The 15,411-nt window shown below is 37.1% G+C and overlaps 1 protein-coding gene and 1 long non-coding RNA gene across 2 annotated transcripts in view; both read left to right on the forward strand.

Annotated features, from left to right (window-relative positions):
- SLC9A9 (solute carrier family 9 member A9) overlaps positions 1-15,411 on the forward strand; it is a 218,697-nt gene that overhangs the window by 159,950 nt on the left and 43,336 nt on the right. The window lies entirely within an intron of this gene.
- LOC308072916 lies at positions 3-11,241 on the forward strand. The gene is made up of 2 exons (XR_013931846.1): positions 3-3,885; positions 10,696-11,241. It is a non-coding gene; the product is annotated as an uncharacterized lncRNA (long non-coding RNA).

Genomic DNA, 15,411 nt, shown 5'->3' on the forward strand with positions numbered 1-15,411 from the left:
CTTTTCTGTTATAAGCCATAGATGATGGTTGCATTACAACTGGCACCTTGAAAATACTAAGAATTCAAAAATTATTTTACTTTAAAAAACAAAAGTGTAATTTATTTTAAACATGTTTGAGTAAGGATTAGAAATTTTTAAAGTTCAAAGAAACAGAACGTCTAGAGAAGCTGGGCAGTGCAGTGGTAGTACATTCTGATTGAGTAAGAACAAGCTAAGCTGTGCTCCGCAAGAGTATATAGACAATAGATTTCAATTTTAATCTTTTTAAATTCCAGAATAGAACTTATCCACTTATTAATCAGGTAACATGTAAATTCTGCATTTGGGAAACCAGGAGGTTTGAGACTGAGGCAGCCCAGTGGCTGCTGCCTGCCCACATATTCAGAAAGCAGTAACTACCCAAGCAAAAGTAAAAATAAGACAACCCTGGTTTACCCACACCTCTTAGAAACAGAGAAAGATGCACCCATTGTGGAGATATAGTTCCCAGGACTTCCCTGGAGCTCGAACTTCCTATTCCCTGGATTCCCCAGCCTTTGTGCTTCTATTCACATTCCTACTGAGGCACATATGGAAAAGATCTTGAATATGGGTGTCTGATGCTTTATTCTAGAAAGTCTGGTTTCCATGTCTCTTGCATTTCACGAAAATATTTCAAGTTATTTTTTTAAAATATTCTTAAAAAGAACATCCTCCCAAAGCCAAGGCAGAACAAACAGACAGATGTGGTGTCAGTAGTGCCTGTGCAAAGACAGTAAAAGCTACCATCCTAATTTATTATCATTTTAAACTGACTTTGAAAAGCCTTTGCATAGCTATCAGCGAGATCCCACAATAACAATCATGCCTTAAGCCTTTACCAGAGATGCACGATGCATACAAGAGAAGCCTGTCTGACTTCCATGTGTGCTGGCACAGGAGCTGAACAGGGACAGCTCTACTGGCCATCTCCATTATTCAACAGCACATCTACTGGTCCACTACCCTGCACTACTGAGCAGAGATTAATGTTTAGGCTACATGTATGTTTTTTTGATGCCAGCTGTAACAAGCTAGGATGAAATATTTCACCTGATAAAATATAACTCTTTGGGAATACAGCTTCCTTAGGGAGTTCAAGTGAAGTTATCCTTCAAAGAGACTTTTGATGAAAAAAACATTTTTTTGTTAAAAATGAATGTATTGCCCTAAATTAATCTGCCAGAGCAGTTTTAAATGCCAAAAAGCACTTAGCATTAAAATGTTTCCCTAAGATAATTTTCCCAGAATAATTGGAAATAGTAGGTGAATGCTATATAAACGGGGGAAAATATGTTTAAATATTAATGCCGAGTACCACCATAACTGGCTTAAACTTCCACGCAGCCCCACTTCCTTTTCAGAAGGAATAGCCTATGGTGGTTGTGCTATATCTTAGAAACTACAAATTTCTTCTTATAGGAAAGAAAATATAAATGGAGGGGTAGGGGGGTGGGAATTGCTCCAAAGAGGGGAAGAAAAAAAAAAAAAAAAAAAAAAAAAAGAAAGCACAAAATCTTGGTAGGCAAGAACAGGACAAAGGCATGAGTTAAAAAAAAAGAAGACATGAAAACAGCAACTAGGATAGAGCTAGAGAACAAGGGACAGAGACAGAAGAGAAAGAGAAATCAATATGAAAAAGACAACAGTACGTGCAAAAGAAAGAACTGTAGAAGGCACCAGAAGCACTATTTCTTGGAGGTTATCTGTTTAGTAGTGATCTTGAATATGGGTGTCTGATGCTTTAATCCTAGAAAGCCTGGTTTCTGTCTTTTGCATTTCAAGAAAATATTTTCAGTGTTTTCTAAAAAATATTCTTAAAAATAACAAATGTATTCATATCTTCCAGTCAAGTCAATCTTTCTTTAGAATTCAGATTTTCAGAGATTACAGCCCTGCCATTATCCTAAAAATATATTTTTATTAAAAATAATACTTCCACATTTTACTAATCCTAAAAATGTATGCCCAGACACCTGCATAGAATAATGGTTCAACCCACTAATGCTGTGACTCACAGCTCTGAGCATTTCTTTGGTATGTCTATTTCTGAAAGACATTCTTTTCAGGGAGAGAGAAATTATCCACCCAAACTCTCTTTTGCTTTACTCCTGCATAACGTTACAAAGCTGTGCTGCTAAATCTGGAGCAAGAAATTGTCATGTAGCACAGTATTTATGCCCAATACAAGATTGCATAGAGCATTATGATAAAGTTTTCAAAGAAAAGATAGAGCAAAATAATAATCTGGTTAAATACTTCGAAAGCATACAAGACTGACATTTCTAGATTGACATTTGTTCTTAGGCATTAACAAAAACCTACCCACTCTTCTGGCAATAACATCTCTTACGCCTATTTATGTCACAAGGGAAAAGCAAGAGAGAGGAAATACCACTGAGGAAATCAAAAAGTTGTGCTGATCCTTGTTGTCCCTGTGAATGATATCCACTTAGTTCAGTAGTCTTAGGCAATGGCAATGTGCCACACTAGGGTAGAACTATACAAAAAAACCTGAAATCCCGTTTGGGAATCAAATTGTATTTTTATTCTGACAGAAACAGTAGCAGCCTGATCTGGAGCCAGCTAGGTTCAAAAAGGGCTGGGTTTTTTAAGCAAGTCTTTGAATCAGGTATTGACACCTAAGAAAAACATATCATTCTCTAAAATCTAGACTAAGAAATATTAATTTTAGAATAAAAAAAACAAAGAACAGATCATTTCAGTACTTAAAGGTATCCTCTTGGATTTTCATCTCAATAATTTAAATAAGGAAAATGCAAAATAAGATACTTGGTATCTGACAGCGGGTAAATTCCAGTGAATTTTTTCCAGCTACTTTGTTTTTACAGCTTACAATGCATTACCGTTTGAAGCTGTAATATTCTACTTAAGGCTAGTGGAAAAGTGAGAGAATAAACAAAGGTATTTCAAGAATTTATCAGGGAAAAAAAACCAAGATCTATAATCCAGTACTATGTACATGGCTTTATATTGCGTGACTTTTTTCAAGACAGATATAGCCCAGTTTAGCTAACAAATAAGTACGTGGACATTTCATCCTGTGTATATAAAGGCAGAGCTCAAACAAACAGTGAGCAAAGTTGTCCCATTCCAGAGCATCCCACAATAAAATTTTAACTTTGCTCCCAGGTAGTAGCAATTTGCTTCTAACTCTTCTCAGTCCCAAATATCTTTACTTTCTTACTCCAGCAAATATCACTGGTTTTTGCCTGCTTAGTCCCAAGACACTGTGCACCTGACCAGAGTTAGAATTCCTCCTCTACACAGGCCAGTAATCCCAGTTACAATCTACCACTAAAAATGAAGGTAAAATCAATAAGTGTCTTGCAAACAATCTTCACCAGTTTTTCCAGCTACTTTAGACTAAACTCCTGCAGTTTTTTTCTGGTTTAATATGATCTTACACAAGGCTTTTTGTCAACTAACGCTTCTTTCTCCGTATTCATATAGTTTTGCTTCCTCATGCGGGGCATTTTTGCCCTTACTGGCTGCTCTGTAGCATTAGTCAGAAAGATGACTACACTGTTCTCCTGGCTTCTCATGCTCTATAATGAAAGGAGAATGAGGGATTTGGGATTGCTGCACTCACACAAAAGTGCAAAAATAACTGAACATGAAAAAAAGAGAGCATAATGTAAGTGCTAAGATGTTTCCATCCATAAATGCTCACCACCTTCATAAAGAGAAGCCTACATGATACTGCAGGATATGTACTTCAATAGTACACACTGAAACTTGCACTGAGAAAAAAAGAGTAGTTACTGCGCAACAGGAAAATGTGTGCAAGATTACCATAGAAGAAAGAAGGGAAGGAAGAGGGACAAAGGCTTCAAATGCACAGTAAGTTTCTTTGACTATTTAGGTATGTATTAAATTGCAAGACAGACCTTGGGCCCATCTGCAGCCAAGACTAACATGGGGTTTTTTTCTGGCAATGGGGTGAGGATGAGATTGCATGTGATGTGGTCCTCCAAGATTAAACAACATGACCAGAGCACTAATGCTGTATATATGATGGCATATACAAGGAGTGAGAAGGAGAAAGAGATACAATGATTGTTGTTAGCTGGCTAGTATGGGTAATACAAGGATCACAATGACAGACCTACTGCATCCTTGACACTGCTCCAAGCTACCAACTAGCAATGTAGCTCTCACTTGCACAGAGGTTTGCTTTTCAAGCAGCTCACATACACGCTGCTATGAATAGAGTAGGAGGAAAGCTTTCTCCTTCTTTACAGATTTCTTTTCAATCTGAAAAACTAACATTCAGTTACACAGAATAGAAGCAGGAGTCTGGGACAGAGAGCACCAATTCTCCATAAAGCAACTTCTAAAGTGTTTCTACTTGAACTGCAGTTACCCATCATTCAGATGCATTCCTTTCAGTTTAAAAAGGGGTTGTATGTGTCCTTTGCACTTACCTGAAATCAATCAGCTAAAAGGAACTGTATTATTTGTAGACTTCAAAAGTTTATCCTCCTTAACTTATCAGGGCACCTATCATTTTATTTCTTCGGTGCTTTGTATGTGGATAAAACAGACGTAATGGCTGCCTATGAAGTAAGATAAGTACTATTCTATACCTGTGAAAAAAATAGAAAAGCTACTAAACCCAAAAGTGCATTTCAGGGTGAACTGACAATCAAAGAAAAAATGCAGCATTTTATGGTCTTCAGCTGAATTTTCCTTAAAGGATGACTTGCCACTCTCATATCAGAAACAGACATCTTTAGAAGGAAAAGACAAGAGGCTGTAAGCATGCACGTGCACACCATTTTCTTTTACCTGCTGGATAACTGAGTTTCTTAGTTGCTAATATTCTGATTTGGTATTCTTTATCACCCCAGTGACAACAGCAAAGTAGCTCACAGTGTCCTAGTTTTGGACCAGAACCTCATTTTGCTAGACAGTTTTCAGACAGAGAAAAGACAGTCTTATCTCTGAGAGACTACAGTCTAATTACGAATCAAAGATGCATCAGATAATGCAATGTAAGCAAATTCAGGTACCACACAAACAGTAATGTAGAACTGGCTAGCACGAAAGGTAGATGTTATAGCATAGATATGCCAATAGAGCACAATAATCAGTTTTGCAGTGTCACAAGCAGACCATAAGAAAAGCTGAGATTAATTCACTTACTAAGAGTTGTGCTTTCAAGTGGATATCATAACATGAACATGACACAAGAGCAGCAGACTATCATAAGGCTTTCTCAAACAGGGCAAACTTGAGTAGCCCAGAGTCCCTAGAAGGTATTTTATCTATAGCAACAATTGCCTGAACTTGGTTCAAAACTCACTCCAACAATACATTTCCAAGTACATGATCTAGAAAAAACTCATTGTTCTTTTTACAGCACAGATAATCAGTATATCTGATTTGGTGCTATTTCCTGACCCTTTCCAAGGACACAAGATTGTTGAAACTCTGCAAATTAACCTAATAAATAAACATGGCTAATGATTAACCAGAATAATAAGTGACCTCGATTTGTCCTCCATTCACAGAAACCTGGATAAATAACTCTTAAACAATTCCACACTGAATATGCAAGTAAAATCATTCTCATTTGTAAAGTTTCTCTCATGTCAAGTCGTTGAAAATCTCAATCATGTCCATGTATTTTTACAAGAAAAAATTACTAAACATGAGTTAAATAACAAGTATGAAAGCAAAGTTAAATACAGTCTTAAATGAAAAATCTCTGGTTCCATTACAAGATTTGACATGATCCCTTTCACCCTTCCATTGCATAGACACATACAATAGTTTCTTGATATTTTTATTGCAAAAAATAAATCTTTGAACCCCTCTTTCTCCACCACAGTTTTGAAGGAAAAAGGGAGATGCAGGAATTTTGGTTCCACAAAATATAACCAAAACGAGATAAAGTTTGAAGTTTTTACTACTTAGTTTTTTTCATCCTGGCACTAAGATTCACTACACTGCAAACAAGTCTATGTACATGTTTAAAACAAAACAAAAAGGGGGAAAAAAATTATGGAGAAAAGGAACTGACAAGGGAAGACAATGGAAAGATCAGATTCTTTTTCATAGCCTCGTTTTATCTCTAAAAAGTTATATAAAATAATACAGAAACTAAATCATTCTGGAAGAGGACGTTTTTGCCAAAGGTTTTACTTTGCTGGTAGCAAAACCATTATATCAATTTTTTTGATTTCTTTAAATCCTTCATAGTAGTCTGCAGTGCTTCTGCCTCTAAAGGAAGAAATACATACAGGGGAAACTTTGTGGGATTTAAGAAAAAATAAAATATCAGTGTTCAAAATAATGGTTAAACAGTGCAGGCATGGGGCCAGTGGAGGAGAGCATGTCATTATTGTTGCAATCTGAGAAAAGGGGAAGTGCTTTAATGTGAAAAGAGATTCACAGTAAAGTAAAAAAAGTGTTGTAAGCTGTTACCGAACCTGTGTTGTCATCCATCGGAGACATGCTGGGCCAAGTTCTATTTTTTGTTCTTTGCACTGAATGGTCATTGATTTTTCTAGGAGTTTTGCATGGCATCTAAGGCAAAACCCAGCCTACAGCTTATTCTAGATAACTCTGTGTAGAACCAACAGATTTTCCATTTAACATCCTAGCTTTATTTGAGATAGCATCCCTTTCGTTTGTGCTGTTCAAGCTGTTCTCTCAGTTTCTGATAATAAGGTCCACCACTGATACAAAGACTGTTTCACAGACCCCAGCGGCCCCAGTGTAAACGCACAGGTCTTTACGCAACTATATCACTTTCATATAAAAATATATTAAAATGCATTAAAATCTGTAATAGCTATAAACTACAATCCTTATCCCACAAGCAGTTCTAAAATGTAAGAATAAAATTATTCATAGAATAAATATAACATTTTAATTTTTCCAGTACAAAACAACTCCAAAGCTTATTTTTAAAGTAATTTTTTAAATTTTTTTAATATTTCTGAAAAGTTTCTGAGACTCATTATCTGCATAGGAGTCTATCAGCCCACCAAGTAGGTCAGAAAGTTGACAAAAAAGTAGAGAAGTGGAACTGGAGTCCTAAGAAATCTGGCTTTTGTGGGGCTCTCAGCAGAGGCTGCTAGTGTGACGTGCCTTCCACATGGTTTACAAGCTAGAGGAGTAAAGAGGGAGAGAGCAGGAAACAGGTAAAGCTTCTGTCTGCAATGCCAGTAAAAAGGACTTATTTTATTTCAGCAAACCCACACTTTAGACACAGAGATAACTGAAAAATTTTGACTAGCTATAACTGATTTCTTCAGTATATTTTAGCAGCTACCACTAAAGCCTCTTTAGCTGCAAAGTGCCACTACATGCTTCATCCCTGCCTGTGGATGAGTGGTCATTCCCTCTGACCTGAGGAACCATTGCACTACACCCAAGAGCAGAAATATCCGAGCCATTCATCCCAAATGTTACCGAAATCTCGGAATGAAGAACTTATCGACACCAATGTGATGTAGATAAGCAGACACTTCTTTATTGACGGCCGGGTGCGTGAGCGAGTCCTCTCACGATCAACGCACGCCAGGTCCCAAAAACAGATTCCATATATAGAACTTATTCATACATATTCATTAAATATTCATGCATAATCATAACATTTCCCATAAATCATTTACATACTCTCCTCCTATATCCGATTCTGCGCAGTAAAGCTTAGAAAGGTCTAGAAATGGGTCTAGGGTACGATTTGGGTAGGTGGTATATGAGTCGGTGGTCGCGATCTCCCCCTGCCGGAATTACCTTTTACTAAAGTTCACAGTTTCTTGGCAGGCACCTACAAGCTGTTCCAGTCGACTCTCCCCAGTTCCCATTAATCTCATCCTCTGACATTTCAATGCACCTCTACGTAAAGAAGACTGGTTAAGTACAAAGGAACCTTTCAACCCTAAAGTTATTACCTAAGTTTTTCCACAATAGTTCCAGGCCCTTCTTCTAGCCTTGGTACAGGACGTGCAAAAGATGTCATAACTACTTCTACTATATAGCTGTAAATTTTCCATAAAAATTTTCTTATTCCTCTATATTTTAATTCTATTAAATGATTTTATAAAATCAATCAATCAATCTAATATAATTAATCAATCTTAACTTATTAACAAATCGATAACACAAATATACCCAGGGCCATTTCTGAAGCTATTCAGCAGACCAGTAGAAGTTTACAAGTTCCACCAAGAGCACATAGCACTGCCCAACCAAGGCTTCAGTCAGGCAATCCAGCTTACAGAACTGTTTTTACTTGTATGACACTGCCATATACAGCTGTAGCATGTCAAAATAAAACAGCATCAAGATTTACACTTCAGTATAAGAGAAATTTGGCACATAAACTACTGAAACAGAGCTAGGTATAGAGGATTCCTCTTACAGGTACATTTTATACAGAGGTGCTATATTAATAGCTATTGACCAAGAGCCAAATGCTCCAGCACAGACAAAAGACACAACTAGAAAAACTGCTACGTGTAAAAAGCATTTCCAGTTCTGCAGCTTGCTTCTACCTGCATAGCTGTCTGTTACAGCACCTGTCAAATCAAATGCAGAGCTTGAAGGAGTTGATCTAAAAAGTGTAGTGAAGTAAATGGGGATTCATAGTTTACTGAACCCAACAAATTATAGATGAAGTCATCTTAGTGTCTGATTTTACTAATAAGTATTAATTATTATTCCATTTGACAATCTTTAATTTTGCTTTATTTTTTCCTCCCTTTCTCACTTTATTATTATAGCATACTGTAGTCTGAATATACAAAGAAGCCTAGGCTTGTATTAGTCCAGTCAAGCATGAAATTATAGTTTGTTGGCTGACAATACCTAACAGCACCCAGGAGACCTAAGTATGATATCAGAGTACCGGAAGTTTATTACACAGATTTAATCAAGCATAACTTAAAACCTTCTTTCAATTCACTTCTTATTTCATTTACAGCCCTGTATGTGCAAAAAGTTACTTTACATTACACCTAAAGTGTTTTTAAATGTTCTTCTGCATGTATTTCTTTCACCATCGCCTTTCCAGCCACTTAGCAGGTATCAGAGTGCTTGGACTTGCATGTAGCATATGTAGCACCATCTATAAATGGCACTTTTACAGCAGCAATTGTCACAGCAAGATATTGCTAATTATAACATCATCTAAGCAAGAAATTGGAAATACTTCCTAAGTAAGGGTCTGTTTTTAATGTTAAATTACAGTGGTATTCCTGTAAAAGCTGTGAGACTAAAGGAATGCAGCATGATTAAGGTTATTACCAGGAAAGCCAAAGGGCACACTGATTTTCCATTAGAAAGTATTCTTGAATTGAACTCTTCTACAGAAAGCTAGTATCATCAGGATGCAAAACCCTTGAAGTCACTGACATGTTCCAGTGCCTTCAGTGGGCGTGGATGAGGCCCTCAATACAGGTCTTATTTAGAAGCTTAATCTATATATTGGCATTCTTCCATCTAGGTGGTTGCTCCATAAAAAGCACTGTTGGTATCCTTGGTTTGTGTTGGCTGTAACAGTTCTGAGCTAAACTACTTCAGCACACCCTAACACAGCACCACCAATAAGGCTGAGGCAAATGTGCAAGGAAAAAAAATTGTTTGCTTCTAATTTTAAGAGAACTCTGGCAATCAGTGATTCAAAATAATTCAATTTTTGGCAGCAGAGAAACTCAAGAGCCATTTTCTATTTTCTGATCTTGAAATAGGTGCCTAATACACTAGAACACGTGCGTCATCATGCATTCAAATATATTATGAATCAACCAACATCAGTACCAGTTCTTAATTCAGCACTTCTCAGGGGATGCTAAGGGAAGGTGGAGAGGATAAATCAGAAGAATGAAAATGCTGATTTAGGACTGACTACAAGTTTGCATGAGGTATTGCAGCAGATCATCACATCTTATGAGCTCACTTTAACTATTGTTAGAGGATGCAAAAGTGTCTCCCAAACAGGGGAGACAAAGGCAGCCGTTCATCTTGCACTATACTAAAAGCTTCAAGGACAATGGGAAGTCAGATTACAGTGGCCATCGGAACACAGTCTCTTAATTTAGATGCCTCAAAAAAAAAAAAAAAAAGCAGTACAACACTTGCAAAAATCAAGGGTTTGGCCTTTGATTTTTTATAAATATAGACCTAGAACTCAGGAACCTCTTGATTTCTGTGTATTGAAGTCATCCTAGCAGAGGTAAATTTGTTTCTTGGGGTTTTTTTTCTGTAAAGCTAGCATCATTCCTTCTAGCTGAACACGTTTGTGGGCTTCTCAGTGAAGGCTCTTTGACAGAACTTACCATCCTGACCTTCTTTGCACAGCGTGATATACTTAGTTACTCATAGTAAACACAGCATTCAGATTTATATAATCTCTTACAGGCCTAGAAACTGAAGAAATTTTGGTATTTTTAGAACTTTATCAGTATGCATCTAGTTGCCATGAACAGAATCCAGTTTGACATACAGATAATGAGCCACAGTTTCCAATCACGGCACCAGTTCCACCACTGATACCAGCACCACAACCATAAAATCTGTTATTCTCCATTTTTAGCAACAGATGGACACAAAAAGATGTTGTGACTTAGAGGGTTTGGTCTGTGACAGAATGGGACAGCACAATTATTTTTATGAACTTTGTTACTTTACTTTAAGGAAAAGGAGCCATTCCTAAAAGTGAAGAGCAGAGGAACGGGTGGCAGCACAGAACATTTTGGGATGCTTTCTTTGTGACTTAGCCACAGCTGATCATATACTTGTGCAGAGAACAGGAGTAATGTTATATTGTAAAATAATAACTTTGACAAAATGTATATAGTTTACCTAAAAGATCATGAAAATAATACCAAAATTTTGTGGGTTCAATGTCCTGGAGATGCTATTTCAAAAAGCAAGTATTGTCATAGAAGACTGGGAAATGCATACTTAATTACATGAAGGAATGCAATGAGTATTTTTGATCTGATTATTTTCATCATTTTTAACTTGTGCTATTATACCCCATGAAAAAAGTTTTAATGGGTTAAACATTTTTTAAAAAATTATTGCAAAGGATATATTATTTATGCGTACAGTTCTTACAGGATTTTGGTTTTGGGTTTTTTTTTGTCTCTGTGCAATTATGTACTGAGAACACAGTTGTGCTAAGAAAAGTAAAATCTGACTCAGATTCTATAAAGTTTCTAGCCAGTGCTGATGGACTTTGGGTGTTTTGCTATCTGTTCATTAGAAATTTATAGGGGGTGTTTTATTCTATCTGCTAAAAAGCAACCTGGTGACTTTCTGAACTGATTCTCTGGCACATTAAGGCACATAAAGTATTTTAATTTTGGATGCAGTAGGGAAAACCAGCTGAAAAAATAAGGATTTCTCTACACTGTTTGAAATAGAGAATTTCATAAAATATCCCACTGACACTGACCATAATCTTGACATTTTAAACAGTAGATTTTCATTATATTCTTATGAGCCAAACTTCTGCTTGGTACTACCTATTTTAAAGAATAGAAAGCCCTAACTCTGCAATGTCTATAAGTAGTTCAAGTTGTTCCTTCCTTGTTTCACTTTGTGTTTGGTACACCACTAAGGACCTGTGATCGAAACTCAGAGATGACTTGAACTGCAATTGTTATACCAGTGTAACAACATTAACTGAAGTGTAGTCTGTTTCGTTGTAGTTTACACCAGTACAAGAGAAACTACTAATGCGTAAAACCTTTAGGCCTTTATTAGACATGTCTTTGGCTTCAATGTCTTAACAGTCTCAGTTACACCAGGTAAAACAAAGCATCCCTACATTCACGTCCACTGTTTCCCCAAATTGGTACAAAAGAAATTCCCTCCATTCTACACTGATTTTAGCTGGAGTCCTAAGAAAACATGGAGAAGTGGATTCTTCCTCAGTTATTGCACTATCCTACATAGCCTCGGTCATGAAACTGCTTATGCTTTCTTACTCTCCAGTGATCAGCAGTCAGGTGGGAAAGGGGAGCACAGCGATCTGATTTACACTTTAACTGTCAGCAGAATATCTAAAACCAGTTTAAGGAATTTTGAACAGCAATGATAAGCCATAATATTTTCAATGTGATTCAGATAAGAAGCGATACACCATTCTTTAATGGGTAAGCACAAAAATGGTTTTTACTCTTAAAAAGCCCAGTATTATTTATTCAACGCCTGAGTCCTCATTAAAGATATAGAATAGTGCATGTCACAAATGGTTAAGGCTTTGAAATTATTTGTGGATTATTCACTCAAATTTGCATTGCTACACAGCACAAACTATTTTTGGATTCTGCATAAATAGAATATCTAATATAGAATTACATTATAATGAAATATGCAATAACGCAAGTGCCCATAAAGTGCTTTTCTGCAGGCATCCAAAAGTTTCAGATGCATAAAATATGATTACATTTGCTGCACAAATGACTGCGTATCAGGTTCATTCACATTTAATTAAAACTCAGATGTAGAAAATACATATACACAGTCCACTAAGACATAGTTAAACTGCTATTGATATTTCATATCATGGCCAGTATCAGTAGGAACTGGAGTGAATAAGATGTGGTTGGTCTTCAGGGCTTAGTCCTTCTAGCTAAACTAGAGACTTACACTTTGTGCTATGCAGAAAATGCTATTTCTTAATGATCTATGAAAATGCAGATAAAGCAACTCTGGATCTGATTGTTCCACAGGTTGCTACACAAATTTAAAGAGGCAATATAAAGATACAATTTTTAAGTTTAGTTATCTGTGATACTCAATTCACACCTTAATGTTTTAACATTTAATAACTTAAATATTAAAATATAAGGAAATTTAAAATATGAAAAATATGTATGTATACATATATATGTGGTCCATATTGAATACAATATTTTTTCAACGTTCATTTCCCCCACTTCCATTCTCAGTCACCCAACGGTGCAGCCTCAGCAGCAATATTCAATAGAGAAAGCGTGGCCTCAACACAGGCTGGTCTGTATCTCACCTGCTAGGATATTCTTTTAGGAAACAGGAGCAGTTGATTCAAACCCTCTTGGGGCTAAAAGGAACAAAAAATCCTGATCTTTCATTTCCCAGATCAGTGCTTTAACACCTAACCTATTATGTAAAAAATGGCCAGTAGCTCACCTGGCAGCTGAGATTTTTTGGTTGAGTTCACTGCTGTCTCCATGAGTTAAGGATGGCGCAAGGACATCTAACTTATCATGTCACTCTAGGAAATAAGGCAGAAATGAAATATCTCCACAACCCTCTCCCAAAATACAGCGATACTAAGTTGTCTACCTCTGATGCCTCGCTTCCCAGCCCAGGCTGTTTCTTAGCATGCATAAGGATATGATTAGGAACCTAGGTAAATTTATGGCTAATAATGCAGGTAACTTGTGGTTTATTCTCGGTCTAAAATGCCAATCCTGTTCATTTTATTGGACTATGCATCTTCACCAACATTTCCAAGAACATAAAGGACAGCTGAAAATTACATTTTTATTTCAACTTCTTATATAGTAATAAATACCTCTACATCTCTATGTTTTTGCTTTAGGCTCTGTTGCCACAGATTCAACAAGACAGCCATGTATTAATGGCAGTGTTTTTACTTTTGCACATAAAAGAGCTAGATCCTATTTTTCAAGCACAAGTACATGGGTGCTTACATTATGGGTACAACTACAGAACGAGCATTATGTCTTGGATTGCTTTCTCAGTCTTCCTCTGTCTACGTATCCACCCTTTGTACAGCACAGAACAATAATTTGTCACCTATTCCAATAATGATTCACAATTTTTTCCTAAAATTAGATATGTGTGATCAAAATAAACCTCTCTGGGACCAAACCTCACCGCACTCAGACCAGATACATAGTAGTTAGGGTGCACAACACCCCCTCATCACATAGTGGGGTTTACAGTATTACCCCTACCGAACTGGTCAGATGAAACCTGACCCAAGACATAAAGAAAGTTTGGGGTGCGCTTTCATGCACAGCAGCACGTCTAGTCAATGCCAATAAGCAAAAATGGCTACGCACTCACTAGCAAGCAGACATATGTTTGCCTTACCTCCATGGGAAAGGTAAATGCAATGTGAAAGCTACACTGCACATGAGAGCAGTGCCAAGCCAGAGCTACTATCTTTGGAAAGCACACAGCAGGAAAGACCAAGTAGGTATGTTATGAAATACAGCTAGGAAGCTGTAGCAAATAGACATGGACCAGATCAGGTTGGAAGCTCAGGGCAAATGCATCACAAATGCTTTCTCAGGAGTTCCTCAAAGGGTACACCTGGGACCCACTTCTACAGCCCTTCCCTGAAAGGTGTGCAGTTCCCTAGAGTGGGGAGGGGAGTTCCTGCAGCAAAAGTCTCAAAAAGACCTTACCCCTAAAACCTCCCTCCCCACAGCTATGGAGATAGGCTATGAGCTTTTCACTACAGATAGTTATTTTCTGCTCAAGCTTTCGGAGGTAAATAAAAAGAAAATTCAGATTCTGTAGCGCAGTTCATCAGCTGCAAAGCAAATAACTATGACTGCTGCAAAGCAAATAACTATGACTCAGTTTATCACAAACAATAACAGAACAGGAATTAACATTAACAAGCTAATGCTTCACCTGATTGTGAGGGGGTTTTAATCTTGTTTCTAATTAATTTTGACAGATTGAATTAAAATGCTTATTTGCTTTGCATTTGATGTGCATGGGGCTCCTCCTGACTTCCTCTCATAAAGCCTATATGCTGTCAGCACCAGCCTGAGAGCGCCCTTTTTCTTTTGGACACTGGAGAACAGAACTAAACCTTTATGACTAAGTCCCTATTTCCACTTGTTAAGTATTTCTGATCTATAAGAAGCTTCTATTTTACAGCAGGGTTTTCTTGCTTTTTTTTGTTTCAGTTGTAGTTTTTCAGATGTAGAACTTCTACTTTAACTTGGATATTAATGCATGAATTCCCACCTTGACTGTGGAGCCCCCTGACTATATTCTTTTTTAAAAGTCTTCCTGTGTTAGTTCCAGCTGAAGTACCAGAGGAATAGGCCTCTTATACTTCTCTGTACTTTCTGTCAAAACACTTGCAAGAAACATTTTTGAGACATTTCAGCTGGAATTAACAAGAGAAGACTGATTTCCTAAGGTATGTGTTCCTTCTCCTGACAGAGTCAAGGAGACAGGCTGCTTCAGGAGAGAAATTACTTTTCTTGCATTCTTTCCTCCTTCTGATGTATGAACAATTATTATCATCGGTTTGGATTCTAGTTGCTTACAGAGGTGGGTGTAAGCTCCTCAGCAATGAACACTTTAGCGCTACTGTGTGCAAAACTGTGTGTCAAACAATGCTCAAAACTAATTCTAGAGAGCAAT

The sequence above is a fragment of the Falco punctatus genome, assembly GCF_963210335.1.
Source record: "Falco punctatus genome assembly, chromosome: 13".
Taxonomy (NCBI): domain Eukaryota; kingdom Metazoa; phylum Chordata; class Aves; order Falconiformes; family Falconidae; genus Falco; species Falco punctatus.